The sequence below is a fragment of the Ursus maritimus genome, unplaced genomic scaffold (assembly GCF_017311325.1).
Source record: "Ursus maritimus isolate PB19 unplaced genomic scaffold, ASM1731132v1 scaffold_12, whole genome shotgun sequence".
NCBI classification, from domain to species: Eukaryota; Metazoa; Chordata; class Mammalia; order Carnivora; family Ursidae; genus Ursus; species Ursus maritimus.
The window spans coordinates 71,045,173-71,059,691 of record NW_024423564.1 but is presented as its reverse complement, the minus strand read 5'-3'; the positions used below and the strand labels follow the sequence as shown (position 1 = coordinate 71,059,691).

At 46.8% G+C, this 14,519-nt stretch overlaps 1 protein-coding gene across 14 annotated transcripts in view; it reads right to left on the bottom strand.

Moving 5' to 3' along the window:
* HIVEP3 (HIVEP zinc finger 3) overlaps positions 1 to 14,519 on the bottom strand; it is a 450,052-nt gene that overhangs the window by 397,501 nt on the left and 38,032 nt on the right. The window contains exon 2 of one of the 14 annotated variants that reach the window (XM_040627446.1): positions 2,165 to 2,303. The exons of the other annotated variants lie outside the window; for them this stretch is intronic. The gene's annotated coding sequence lies outside the window, so the exon portion shown is untranslated. The remainder of the gene's footprint in view (positions 1 to 2,164; positions 2,304 to 14,519) is intronic. 14 annotated transcript variants of the gene reach the window in all.

Genomic DNA, 14,519 nt, shown 5'->3' with positions numbered 1-14,519 from the left:
TGGGCTCTCACTCACTCTCTCTTAGAAAAAAAAAAGGGGGGGGGAGACATCTGGACATAGACACAGACATGCACAGAGGGAGGACTGTGTGGAGAGTGCAGCAATGCTGCCACAAGCCACATGACATCTGGAGCTACCAGAAGCTGGAAAAGGCAAGGAAGTGTCCTCTTCTATAGACGTGAGAGGGAGCATGGCCCTCTGGACACTTTGATTTGGGGCTGTTAGCCTCCAGAACTATGAGACAATAAATTTCCATTCTAGGCCACCCAGTTTGTGGTACTTTACTACAGAAGCCCTAGGAAACTAATACAGATTTGATTTAGGAAAAATTATTAAATTTATTTTATTTTTAACAACTAGTGAGTTCCGGGGTGCCTGGGTGGCTCAGTCAGTTAAGCGTCTGACTCTTGGTTTTGGCTCAGGTCATGATCTCAGGGTCGTGAGTTTGAGCCCTGCATAGGGCTCTGTGCTGGGCATGGTAAGATTCTCCCTCTCCCCTCCCTCTGCCTCTCCCCCACTTCCCCCCTCACACTCTTTCTCTCTCTCAAAAAGAACACCAAACTAGTAAGTCCCATACCAAAACCTGCATAGAGATGTTTACAGCAGCTTTATTCATAACTGCAGCTTTATTCATAACTGCCAAGACCTAAGAGTACCCGAAATGTCCTCCAGTAAGTAAATGGATAAACTGTGGGACATCCAGACAACAGAATGCTATACAATAATAAAAAGAAATGAAATAAAAAGAAATGTTACAAAAAGACATGGACGAACATTCAATGCATATTACTAAGCAAAAGAAGCTGATCTATAACGGCTGTATACTGTATGATTCTAACATTCTGTAAAAGGCAAAACTCTGGAGCCAGGAAGAAGATCAGTGGTCACATGGAGTGGAGGGAGGGGGGATGAACAGGCAGACCACACAGGGATTTCAGGGCAGTGAATATACTCTCTGATAGTATACTGATGGATACGTGTCATTGCACTCATCCAAACCCACAGAATGTGCAACCGCAAGAGCGAACCCTAAGGTGAATTACCGTGGTTCGGGTGAACCCCAAGGTGAATTACCGTGGTTCGGGTGAACCCCAAGGTGAATTACCGTGGTTCGGGTGAACCCCAAGGTGAAGTACCATGGTTCGGGTGAACCCCAAGGTGAATTACCGTGGTTCGGGTGAACCCCAAGGTGAATTACCGTGGTTCAGGTGAACCCCAAAGTGAATTACCGTGGTTCGGGTGAACCCTAAGGTGAATTACCATGGTTCAGGTGAACCCCAAAGTGAATTACCATGGTTCGGGTGAACCCTAGGTGAATTACCGTGGTTCGGGTGATTATAATGTGTCAGTGTAGGTTCATCCTTGGTAACAAACACACCACTCTGCTGAGAGATACTGATCGCGGGGACAGGCATATATGGCCTGTATATCTGTACCTTCCTCTCAATTTTGTTGTAAACCTAAAACTGCTGTTTAAAAAAACAACAACAACAAAAACCCAGTCTTTAAAAAAATTACTAATCTGAAAACATCCATGTGTTACTAACTGCAGTAACTGACTTACAATGTAAGGACAACGGAGCCAAGGCAGCAATGTGTCACAACGCAACAGTGAAACCTACCACAACACAGGATGCTCGGCATTGCGCCTCTGAAAAACTGGAGGTAGAACTTATGAAAGTTATTCATTTGGACCACATTAATTTGGGATCAATAAAAACGTATACAAGGTGGTCCAACTACAAATGGCTCATCACTTCCTACAGGGCAAAATCCAAACTTCTTAAGCAGAGCATGGAAGCCCTTTACAACCTGGTCACAGCCCTTCTCCCAGACTCATCTTTGCCAAATCCTATCACACCTGTCCTGTTCCACGTGGAGCTGATCTAATGCTTCCCAGACTTCTTCTTGTCAAGGCTTACACAGAAAATGATCAGTGTGAGGGTACACCAGGGTAAAGAGACAAAGATCAACAACTTGGCAAACCTGCACCTATTCAAGGCACCCCAGGGTACCACAGCACCCCACGCCCTTGGGAAGTTCTGCTCTACTTCACCATGATCTTGCATGCCTTTGGTTTCACACGAGAAAGCCCTACCTCGCACGTTCACCACTCCTCCACCTCCCAAGTTGCTATTTATCCCTCAAAACCCAGCTCACTTACCATGTCGTCTGTGATGTCGTTCCCACCTCTCCTCTGCTATACTCAAGTTGCACCCAGTACCGAGACCCTTGCCGTCATGCTGGATTGCCATTGCAGCAGCCCCACCTAGAATGGGATCTTTCTCAGGTTCCGGGGACCACTAGGGACAAAAGAAGTCGACACTGATTCAACAGATATTTATTGACCTCCTATTAGAGACAAAGTGTTGGACCAGTTGTAAGGATTCAAGGGTGACCAAGGACCGGGAGGGTCTCTGGCTTCCTGGAGCTCACAGGCTAGTGGGATTAATGGACATTAAACCACCACTCACACAATTCATTATTTAATTTCAATGGTGGGGCATGTCTCAAAAGAAAGGTACAGGCATCAGCGAATGCATATAACAAGTGGACTTGATCTATTTTGAGAGTCAGGGAAAGCTGCCTTCAAGGGATGACACATAACAGATAAGCTCTGAAAGATAAATAGGAATCAACTAGGTGAAGGGCTGAACGTGTGTGAAAGGAGCATTCAGAGTTCAAAACCAAGCATTCTGGTTTGACATCACATCCATAGGATCTGACCCAGGCAGATCCTAAGTAAATATTTACTGTATGAAATTTTTTTTTAATTTTTGAGTACCTTAACCACCTTGTCCCTAAATGAGTTCCTCCAATTGGTTATTATTATTTTAGAAATTCTTTTCAATAATTCAAAGGTACAAATATTTATTGAAACATCATTATATGCAATTGTCTAAGCACTCAAGGCAAAAAGACAAGACTTTTCCAGGTGCAGGAGATGGAAGAAAGTGTTTTAAGCAAAGTAGAGACCACGGGAAAATCATGGAGGCAAGAGAGCACACAGTGTGGTCTGGAAAGAGTGTGGAATTTGGTTCAAAAGAAGTATGAGGCCTTAGTGAGGGATAAAGAAATTGGGGTATTAGCTATTGCTGAATAAGAAATTATCCCCAAAGCTGAGAGGTTACGACAACACATGTATATTATGTCACAGTTTCCGTGGGTCAGGAAACTAGGCAAGGCTTAGCTGAGTCTTCTTTACTAGCTTCAGGGTCTCTCACAGACTGCAGTCAAGATATCTGCTGGGGCCACAGTCCTCTCAAGGCTCGACTGAAGCGGGACCTGCTTCCAAGATCATCCGTTGGTTGTAGGCACTCACAGGATTCAGTTCCTTGTGGGCTCTTGGACTGAAAGACTCAGTTCCCTGCTGGCTGTTGGCCAGAGGCCACACTCAGTTCTTTGCCATGTGGGCCTCTGTAGCATGGCAGCTGGCTTCATCAAAGGCCACACGAGAGAGAGAGTTTGCTGGCAAAACAGAAGCTATAGTCATTTGTAACCTAATAATGGAAAGAATATCCCATCACTTTTGCCCTATTCTATTCATTGGAAGCAAGTCACTAGGTCCAACCCACACATAAGGAATAAGAGGAAGTGAAGGTCACTGGGGGTCATCTTATAAGTAAGTCTAACACAGCACCATATCACGTAGAGTCTTGAATGCCAGTGAAGGGAATTTGTATTTTACTAGGTAGTAGGACGCCAGTGAAAGTTTGGGGACACAGAAGGGACATGATCAGAGACTCTCCACGGGAAGATCATTCCCACAGATTACACCATGTTGTGTAGGATGGACTGGAAGCAGAGAATGTGACTGGAGCTGGGGAAATCAATTAGGAGGCCAATGCTCTAGACGGTTAAGGCATAAAGCACTACCTACTTTAAGCGTACATCATATATTATAAACACAAGAACCTCATGAGATAATCAGGTCAACTATTGTCCCCATTTCATAGGGAAGGAAATTAAGGGTTAGAAGTTAAACAACTTGTCAACCAATGTTGAAAAGAAGGCCAGAATGCAAAGGAAGAGTCTGATATACTTGGAAACTGTCAAGCAGGCTTGGGGGTGCAGAGGGAGAAGAAAAAAAAGGATCTGTCAAAGCTTCAAAGTTTTCCAACAAAGATGAATAGGAAGAGTGTGGTTCACAAAAATCAAGAGGCAGGAAGAAGCACTGGTATGGAAGTAGGATGAAGGATAATGGAACTTGGAATCTGTGGCACTGAGGAAACAACCAGGTAGGCAAATAAGCCTCCCTTGGAAATGCCAATTTGGTGTTGGGCTGGGGGGAACGTCCACATGGGAATGTCAGTTGAAGCCATGGGAGTGCACAGAATTTCTAGAAAAGAGAGAAGGAAGAGAGGGCAAGGCTCAAAATCACAGGACCTGCCACTTCTAGAGAAGTCAGAGTAGGAAGGACAGGAGGCAAAAGTGAGGAAATTAAGAAGAGAATCAAGAGGGCCCAGTTTCAGGAAACCCTGAAAAAGAACACTCCAAGAGAAAAGGGGAACACCAGAACCAAATGCTGTAGGGAGCCTAGAAGACAACGACAGAGAAGGTCATTGAAAAAGGTCTTCCATGCCACTTGAAGGAATTTCCATCGAAGGCGGTGGAAACTAGATTAAGGCACAGGAATGAAGGCATGTGAGGTGTGGGGACAGACCAAAAATTAGTATCTTCAAGGAAACGGACGGCAAAGGCAAGAGTGGCCTGGAGTAGCAGCTTGAGAAGGGGACAGAGGACTGCCCTAGACAAGAAGAGAACTGAACACGGCTACAGCAGGGGATGGGGATGGGGGACTGCAAGAGAGTCCGAGTGCAAGAGAAAAGAAAGATGGTGCCTGTTTGTTGCGTGAGATTCCCACAGGCTCAGGCAAACATAAATGGAATGACAGGATTTCGAACTAGGAGTAGAAGCCATCGGGATCTCCTCCTATTCCTGACTCCTCAATTACTGCCACCTGCTCTTATGTGCCCATCACATGAGCACCGGCCTCCCTTCCCTTTCCTTTCCCTTCCCTTCCTAGTCTAAACTCCCTCTAGGCCATCTTGTCCACTTGATGGTTTCAGTGTGCTGTCACCCCTGGACCCAGCTCACCCTTCCAGCCATAACCTCACCCCACCCTGCCCCAACCCCACATATACAGTATCCTCTGGCCATTCTGAACCTTGTTCATTCTTCAAAGATATGATGCTCTCCTTTCTGTCTCTTGGGGTGTCCTGCATGTTGTGTTCTCTGCTTGGAATACTCTTCTCACATCCCTCTTAACATGACCAGCTCCCTGTTCTTCAGATTTCAGCTGAGATGTAATTTCCTCCAGGAAGCCTTCCTGGTGCCCACGTAATGCCAGAGGACAGTAAACTCTGTATTGTAATTATCTACTTACTCGTTGGCCTTCTACAGGACCAGAAGCTCTGTGAGAGGAGAGGCCATGCCTATGTTATTTATCACAGCCTCAGTACTAGATACGCAGTGTTACTATATTGAAGGGACAGTGGACACTCTAGGACATCGGTCATTATCTGCACCCAGCCTGCACTTCAGGACTGAGGCCCACATGGCCACCACTGCTGATGGCTCTCAGCTGACTCCATTTCTAGGCACTGCTCTGGACTGCAGGGGTTGCCTCCACTGCTTTGCTTGGGGTAGTCCTTGTGTCTACTAACTGCTGGACACAGAGCTATAAAGCCCAGTCCCCTTGTCTCTATCCTTAGAGGCCATCTCAGTTCCTGAGCCTCCTGTGGGATCTGCTGAAGCCTTCATTGTGACTACATCACAGCTCAGATTCCCCCTCGACCTGGTCCTGCCTCCCATATTCCCCCACTGCTGCTGATCCAGAGAACATTCCTAAATAAGCCTCCTTCCAGCAAATCTCCGAGACAAGTGGATAAACAGAAATGAATTTTGTCCAAATCACTCCCCAACACAAGGATGCTCACTACACTATTTCTAGGTCAGCCTCTAGAACGGTGGCACGTATGGGGCCACAGGGAGATACCGATTGAATGAATCAATGTGGTCGTTTGGTCCTTGAATTCTTCTGGTGACCCTCACCACACACTTGGTGAGTGATCGAAATATTATATTTCTTTGGAAGTAAGAAAAATCAATTTAAAGAATTTTCGAAGTTCCTTCAGCTGGTCTGTTATAGGGCACCCATCAGAGCACAGCGTAAGTGAATTCTGCCGCTAACTATTGCTAGAAAGGAAAGCAGATTGCCAGTGCTTGTTTTCACAGAATGTGTCTTTAGACCAAATGAGTCACAACTGGAGGCTGAGATCCTCCAAGCAGTGACTGTGCCGACTGGGAGCCTCGTGCCACGCGTCTCGCTGGAAAGCACATACAGAGACTCTGGGATGGCAAACGTCCAGCGAGAATCATGCTTCTGGAAGAGCTGAGCCGTTGGAAGAGGATGAACTCACAAGGCTGTGTTCAGAGGTTAAGGGCGCTATTAGGGGCTTACAAAGTGGCAAAGGGCGCAGACGACAGTTCAGCCACCAAGGGACACCTGGCCAGGCCTCACGGGAGGGCGAACATTCCTCCTGCTGGAATGCGAACAGCAGGTACCACACTTGGAATTTCATGTCAAGATCAATGAATTCCGCCACCTGGTTGACCTTCTCTCTGATCTGCCTTCTAGGTCAAGCACGTTCGCCTCTGGACCAGCAATGCTCTCACCTCTACCCCTATGATCGCAGCTATGACCCAGAGAGATAAATGGAAAAGGAAGAGGAAGATCATTTTGTGTGTCCAGACCAAGTGGTGATTGAAAGTGTACCTTTCATCTGAGGATCTTCTAAATATGTTTACGGCATGATTCACTCATTCCCACCACTCCTCTCTAAGGCACTATTGTTCACCCTCCTGAGATGCAGTGACCTAAGGCCCAGCGGAGGCAAGTTACTGGCTTCAGTGGAGCCACTGGATGCCAGAAACCCAACTTGGAAATCCCAACTCTTAGCCTGCCCAGCAGGGCTTGCTTATTCCAGAATGCTACCACCCAAACAGGCAACTAAAGGCCCACTTACCTCTGTTTCCAAGAAGTCACACCTGGGCATGTTACTGCCCCTTTCTTTGTTTCCTCATATAAATAAGATGTCATTTCTACCTCTTGCTCTCTTGAAAGTAAGCAAGTTATCGAAATGTATGGTACAGGATTTATTTACAAGATTTTCTTAGAAACCCCAATTCAGGCTATGTCTGAAGTCATTTCTCATAGTAACTCAAAACTACTGTCATGGACAGAGGGTTATTGAAGATGTAATTAGTTAAATTAAGATGAGATTATCCCAGAATCGAATGGGTCCATGATCCAATATGACTAGTCTCCTTCCTTACAAAAGGGGGAAATGTGAGCACAGACCTGCACACAGGGAGAACGCCATGTGAAGACACGGGCTTTGTTGCCACAAGCCAAGGAACTGCCAGAAGCAGGAGGGAAGCCTGGAACTATTCCTTCCCTGGTGCCTTTGGAGGGATCGTGACTCTACCAACACCTCGGTTTTGGACTTCCGACCTCCAGCACTGAGAGACAAGGAAGTCTTGTCATTCTAAGCTAAGTCACCCACTCTGTGGCCCTTTGTTACAGCAGCCCTAGCAAACTAATACAACCATAGCGCTCGGCATATCTCCAAGTCTATGCCTTCCAAACCCTTACAGTGCTCACAGCCGACCTGTTCACAACTATAGGGGAAAGGGAAGAGGTGAGCTGAGCGATGTGAAGGAGTTGGGCACATGGGGTGTGTTAAACTAGGCGGAGTGGGGAGAGAGAAGAGAGAGGAAGAGAACATGAAACTCAGGGAGCTCAGGACAGGACCTGGCAGGGACAGGATGAGAATGACTACCTTCCCCGGCCTGTACAACTCCGGAGTACAGAGGCTGCAGCTGTGGCTTCCTTTGTGCAAGCTGCCACCTGCTGTTACCACCAAGTGAGGGAACACAGCCACCCCAGGAGAGGGCTGTGACCCCCACATTCCCCCATCACCCAGCTGCCTTCCTTCCTTCCTCTCTCAGCCTCAGGTGGTCCTGGCCCGCCAGCAGGGGGAGGAAGCAGGTGCAGGCAAGGAGGTGAGCACCTCCCTCCTGCAGCTCCCAGGCTGACTGATGCTCCAGCCTGAGCATGAACAGAGGAGGGAGATCAGGCAGTTCCAGAACCACGAGTGACATCAAACCCATTAATCATAACATCTGCAAATAAAATGCAGGTCTCTGGGGTCATGTATTTGTTGAGAACCTACAATGTGGAGAGACTGTGTCGTGGGGCAACCAGATGCTGTAAGACTCAACGCATAAGCGACAAATTCCATAAATCCTCCCACCGCCAAAGGCAAAATAGTGGACTCCCTGCTGCGTCTGTCCTATTGTCTGATTCCTCCAGCAATCCGGCTTTCCCTGACCCTGTTCGGGGCAGTACACCCCATGCGGATGCTTTGGCTCTAACGTCAAATTTTAGAAGCATGGGAAGATTCTGGGGTTATGAGCAACATGTAGCTGAAGAATAGTCGCACACAGTTTCATGCCATAGACTCAAGGGAAAAAACCTCATCACACCATCAATAGAAGTGGCTCTGGTATAAAGGAGATAAACAGCTCCTTCTCAAAACCATGTCTGTCCGTATTTTAATTCCCTTTTTGTTTTCCATTAAGACCCAAGTCTAGGTCTTAACTCAGCCTTTCAGTAAGGCACAAAGGAGTCTACGAGACCGGGGGTTCTCATCCTTTATGGAGCCCCAAGCTGAGACGTAGGACCCCCTCCCATCAGCAGCCAGGATTTTGCCCCAGTGGTGTTATGGACTCAACTGTATCACCCCAAAACTCATATGCTGATGTCCTAACCCCTAATGTGATTGTATTTGAAGATAGGGCCTTGAAAGAGATAACTAAGGTTAAATGAAGTCCTAGGGAATGGGGCCCTAATCCCATAGGAGCGGTGTCCTTAGAAGAAAAAAAGAACAGATACCAGGGAGACACGCGCGCGGAGGGAAGGCTGGGTGAGGACACAGCGAGAAGGGGGCTGCCCGCAAGCCGAGGAGAGAGGCCTCAGGAGAGACCAAACTTCCTAGCGCCTTGATCTTAGACCTCCAGCCGCAGAGCTGTAAGAAGATACATTTGTCATTCATGCACCCAGTCTGCGATCCTCTGCTCTGGCAACCCTGGATAACAAGTGTAAGTGGTAAGTCTTAGCTTTCAGTCAGTCAGTCAGCAAAAACTGATTGGGCACCTACTCTACGCACTCTTCTGGTTACCAGGACAGAGCAGTAGACAGAAGGCACAAAGCCACGGGGAGGGGGAGGCGGGAGCCCTCACAGGATTTGAGGAGCCTGGAACCCTGGCTTCTATGCCCTGGCTCCCCAGCACTTCCGCCCTCCCACCCATGGCTCTCCAAGTGGCACTGGGAACTTGTTAGACATGCACATTCGCAGGCCCCACCCCGACCTCCTGGATCATCAAATCGGGGAGTACAGACAGCTGGGCCTGCAGGTGCTTCTCGGGCAATGAAAGTGTGACAACCACTGGCCTACCGTCCGCAGTGTCCACCCTGACCCCGAACCAGCTTTCACGGCCTCCTCCCCATCCTTCCCCATCACCCGCCCCTCACCCCGCTTCTGCGCGCCAGGCTCTGTGTGAGGCGGTCCGCACACTGGCTCCAGGCCTTTGGAACCCACCAGGTTGACACGGTTATCCCGAAGTTCCTGAGGAGGAAACTGAGATTCAAAGAAGTTTAACCCCTTCCCAAAGACACACGGCCAGACAGTCACGGGATCCAGATGCTGAGGGCCGAACAGCACGCTTCCTCCTCAAGCCCCTCACTATCTCGTTCTCTCTTCCAACTACCCTCACTCTATTTCTTTTTTCTTTTCTTTTTTTTTTTTTTTTTTTAGGCCCTTCCAAAGCACCACAGTCAGATCTCACCTCGCCTTTCCACGGCTTAGCAACGTCTGAGTTTGACCGCAACACCTACTGATTTCTAGAGGATGCATGTTCCCAGCTCAACACGATCACCTCCTCCCTAGGGCCCAGTGTACTACCAAATGTACTATATACATCGGGGTAGTGGGGAATTCTCCCCTTCTTTATAGGGAAAAACTACTAGAAAGAAAAAAAAAACTTTAAAAAAATCCACTACTAGTTAGGGAAGCAGGAGTCTGAGTGTTGTCCAGTGATATTTTCTCAGCCATTTTAGACTCGCATCTGGGAGCAGAATCACCTGAATAAATGGAGCTTTGGGCCAGCGAAGGCACAACGTCCGGGAAAGAAGCAGGCAAAGGGGTGGGACTTTTGGAAAGTGCCCACTCCAAGCCCACCGTTAACAAACAAGGGGACGTACTGGTGAGGACATGGAGAAACAGGGACCCTCAGACACCGCTGACAGCAACGTCACACGGAGCAACCACGTGGGGAGAGTGTCCAGGAAAACAAACGAATAAAAGCAGGGAAAACAACTGCGTGGTTTATTAAGGAGAGAAAAAAACCTTATCAGAGGACCCACAATTCCCCCTCCTAAGTATCTCCTCAAGAGAATTGAAAACACTTGTCCACATAAAGACTTGAACGTGGACGTCCACAGCAGCATTACTCATAAGAGCCCGAAGGTGGACGCGGCCTAAATGTCCATCCACCTGTGAATGGATAAGCACAACGTGGGCTGTCCACACCCTGGAACACTACTCAGCAGTAAATGGGAACCAACTCCTGACCACCTGCTATACCATACGGATGGATTTCAAAAACATTATGCGAGGCAAAAGAAGCCAGATGCAAAAGGTCCCATATTAGATGACTCCATTTACACAAATGCCAAGAACATACAGCTCTGTAGAGACAGAAAGTAGATTTGTGGTTGCCTGGGGCTGGGGGCACCAGAGATCTTTCTGGGGGACAGAAATATTCTACAGCTGGTTGCAGGGATAAGTGCACACCGCTGAAGTCCTCCTAGGGCACGTTTAAATTTGCTGACTTGTATGATATGCAAATCGCACTTCCACAAAGCTGTGCTCCAAAGTGCACTGCTGCGACTGAAAGCACTTGAGGTGCACAGGCCTGAGTTGCTTGATTCGGTGCAGCGAAGGCTCACTGACCCTAACACACAGGTGGGCCCCGGGGAGAAGAGCGAACACTCGCATTGTTTTCTTCCTGGGTAAACGCCTTGAAAGACAACCCCGGGGACAGTTCCACTAGAGCAGAAGTTCTGCGGCTGAGCAAATACTCCCCAAGGAACACAAGGCACACACAGACCCGCGGTGGCCCAGCCGGGGGCAGAGAACGTGAGATCGCACCAGGGCGAGGCGTGCCCACGGGCTCAGGGGGTATGGGCTTGTGTCTGAACGAGTCTGAGGGACACCCAGGGAAGAAACACACGCAGGAGTCACTGCCCCCCAAGAGAGAGGCCTGGGGGATTCACAAGGTGCAAGTGGGCTCTTATGAGGCTGCCCCAGAAGAACCCAGAAAGGGGTCTGCTGCCTAAAATATAAGAGGAGGGACCAGCAGGGATTTCTGACATGAGTCATTAAAAATAAAGAAATGCTTTCTTCTTAAAAATGAGGAGCTGAAGGCAGGAAAGGATGAGGGGATGGGGGTACGCTGACCCCACCTGTAAGCACCTCTGCACGTACACTGAAGGACATGCTACTTTCAAAGTGGATTTCTTTATGGTGGCATTTCATAGGCTTCCCTGGTTTGCTTGCTCTTCACTAACCACAAACATACAATATTGAAACTGGTGCCGTAACTGTCATTCATGGCAAAGGGACTGGAAAGGTCAGGATCTACTTGAGTGACAACTACTTCTAAAGTTTCAGCAATGGAAATACAAAAAGGAACTTGAAGATAACAAGATTCTTCTTACACTTTGCTTTCCTCCTACGTTACACACAAAACAGCTAAAGGCATTGATGGGACGAAGTCCTTCGCCCACTGTAGCACTCAAAGTCTCCGGAAAGCATGAAAGCCAACCCTAGCTTATTTAATAAACAGCTACAGCCAGGCTAAAAATCAACATGGTTTTGAGAATAAATCTGATGATTCTCGTCCTTTAAGGAGAGGAATTTACTTAACACTGCAGGTTTTATCTCGCATGACCTGCCCATAATGAACCCAGGAAACTATCATTTATGTATCTAGTAAATGCAGAATTGATTAACGGGTCAGTGTAAATGTCAGTTTGGGGGTTCAATACATGTAGTTCTACAAGGGTTAGTTTTTGCCCAGTACTATTTAACATTTCCATTAATTACTTGCTGACAGAATAGGTGAGAGAATTAGAAGTGTATCATTAAAACTGCCAATTTAGAAAAAAAAATAGTTAAAATACAAACAAGTCTTGACAAGCTGGAAGACAGAAAAAACCATTTGGTATCCTCAGGGCTCTGCTTGGTTCAGAACAGGTGCTCGATAAATGCTGGCTGAACCCAATAAACAGCAGCAGAACAGAAGGCCAGCATACATGGCTGCCGAAGGAGGAAAAGGCACCCATTCCCAAGTTCTCACTGACACCTACCATACATTTCAAACCCAAACTAACATTTCTTATAACCATGTAACTGCAACTCCCCAAGAGCAAGACCAACATATCAATAATGCGCCTAAATCTAATTTAACCGACAAGAGCCGATATAATAGAGAACACGCCCAATAGTTCAAAGCATAGTGGACACTTTGTTATCCTTTCCCTTAAGTACACAGAGAGAGAGATTGTTGGTGGGTGTCTCCCCCCAGCCCCAGTAGTGAATGAGAAGGCAGGAAGAGTACAGAACGACCACCAAACAATAACAGGCTTAGCAGAAAACAGCAACTGCAAACAGAGGTGCAGCTGGGTAGAGAAAAAGACAGTCACACCTAAGTCGACCCCTAGAACCACAAGTTTTACACTCATAAGTGGCTGGCTCACCCCCAAGCAGGACGGGACAGGACACCAAAGCTGCAAGGACTCATTAGGACACCAGACCCCACTCCCTCTGAGCAGCTGAGTGGCTCCTGTAGGTTTTGTTTGGCTACATTTTTAATTAGAAAGAAAAAAAGAAACTTTTCTGCTGATGGCTATCCTACTGAAAGTCTCAGCCCATGGCCCACCTTCTAGAAGGACTTAACAGAAGTACAGACTCTCAAAAAAAAAAAAAAAATTCCGACTCTCATGCCTAAAGAGGAGGATTCAAGGGTAGCCAGATAAAGCAGTAGAGGAATCAAGAAAACTTTTCTAATGCTCTTTTTACCAAATAACAGTCCTGGATTGGAACTGTCCTTGGTTTAAAAAAAAAAAAAAAAAGCAGGCAGACAACAAATAAGGACTCTTCAGCAACAAGAAGGAAAAAATGCAGGGAAGAATTCAAGCAGTTCTGTTCTCTTAAGGAAACCTAGAAAGAATATCACCTGTATGGAAAAGAAAAACAAGGAGATCAAAGCTGTGTGATCATAGTCGATATGTCAGAGCCAAGGGAGAAATAAGGAGAAAAGCAACACCGGCTCAGAACTCGAAACCGCCTGAGAAATTTCCAGAGGCAGAATTAACATTTCAGAAAACATAAGCTATGGTGAGGAGTCCTGGCTTAAGAGGAGGGGAAAAAATCACCTAGAAGGCAAAGGGGAAGGATTAAGAGAAGGATAAAGAGAAATCATGGAGGACAGAGGGCGGAGAAGCTTTGTTTACTGCAAACAAGTATGGGGGCGCCTGGGTGGCACAGCGGTTAAGCGGCTGCCTTCGGCTCAGGGCGTGATCCCGGCGTTATGGGATTGAGCCCCACATCAGGCTCCTCCACTGGGAGCCTGCTTCTTCCTCTCCCACTCCCCCTGCCTGTGTTCCCTCTCTTGCTGGCTGTCTGTCAAATAAATAAATAAAATCTTTAAAAAAAAAAAAACAAAAAACAAGTATGTTCACATCTAATAGAAAGACCCAGTTTTGCTAATGGGTACATATTAGGGGGAAGGTGCACCGCAAGCCACAGGACAGAGAGCTCAGGGTAACAGACCCTATGCACCTGGTGGAAGGAAAAGAAAAACCCTCTCTGGAGCAGAGCACGATCACCTTGGGCCTCAAAGAATTCCCACAAATTACAAGAAAAAATGCACATGCGCTCCAGGAAACATGAGCGGAGGCAGTTAAGACAAGATTCGCCACATTAAAATTATGATAGGAAATGCAAATTATAAAACAATCATGCTGACTTTGTTTCAAGAAATAAAGTAACAGCCTAACACTATTTGCCAGTAACAAGAATCTGAAAATGACATCAACAATTTGAAAAATAACCAAAGTAAACCTCCAGAATTTTTACAAAAGCACAAAAGATCAATGGCTAAGTTTAACAACAAATTAGACATTGTTGAAGAGAGAATCAGTGAAAAGGTCCAAAGACATTACCCAAAATATTGCAAAGACACAATACCAGAAAATATATACAAAAGAGAAATTAAGATACAGAGGGGATAACGTCCAACATACATTTTTTTCAGAGTCCTAGAACAAGAAGAGAGAGAATGGGACAGAAGTGATATTTTGTGTGTGTGTGTGTGTGTGTGTGTGTGTG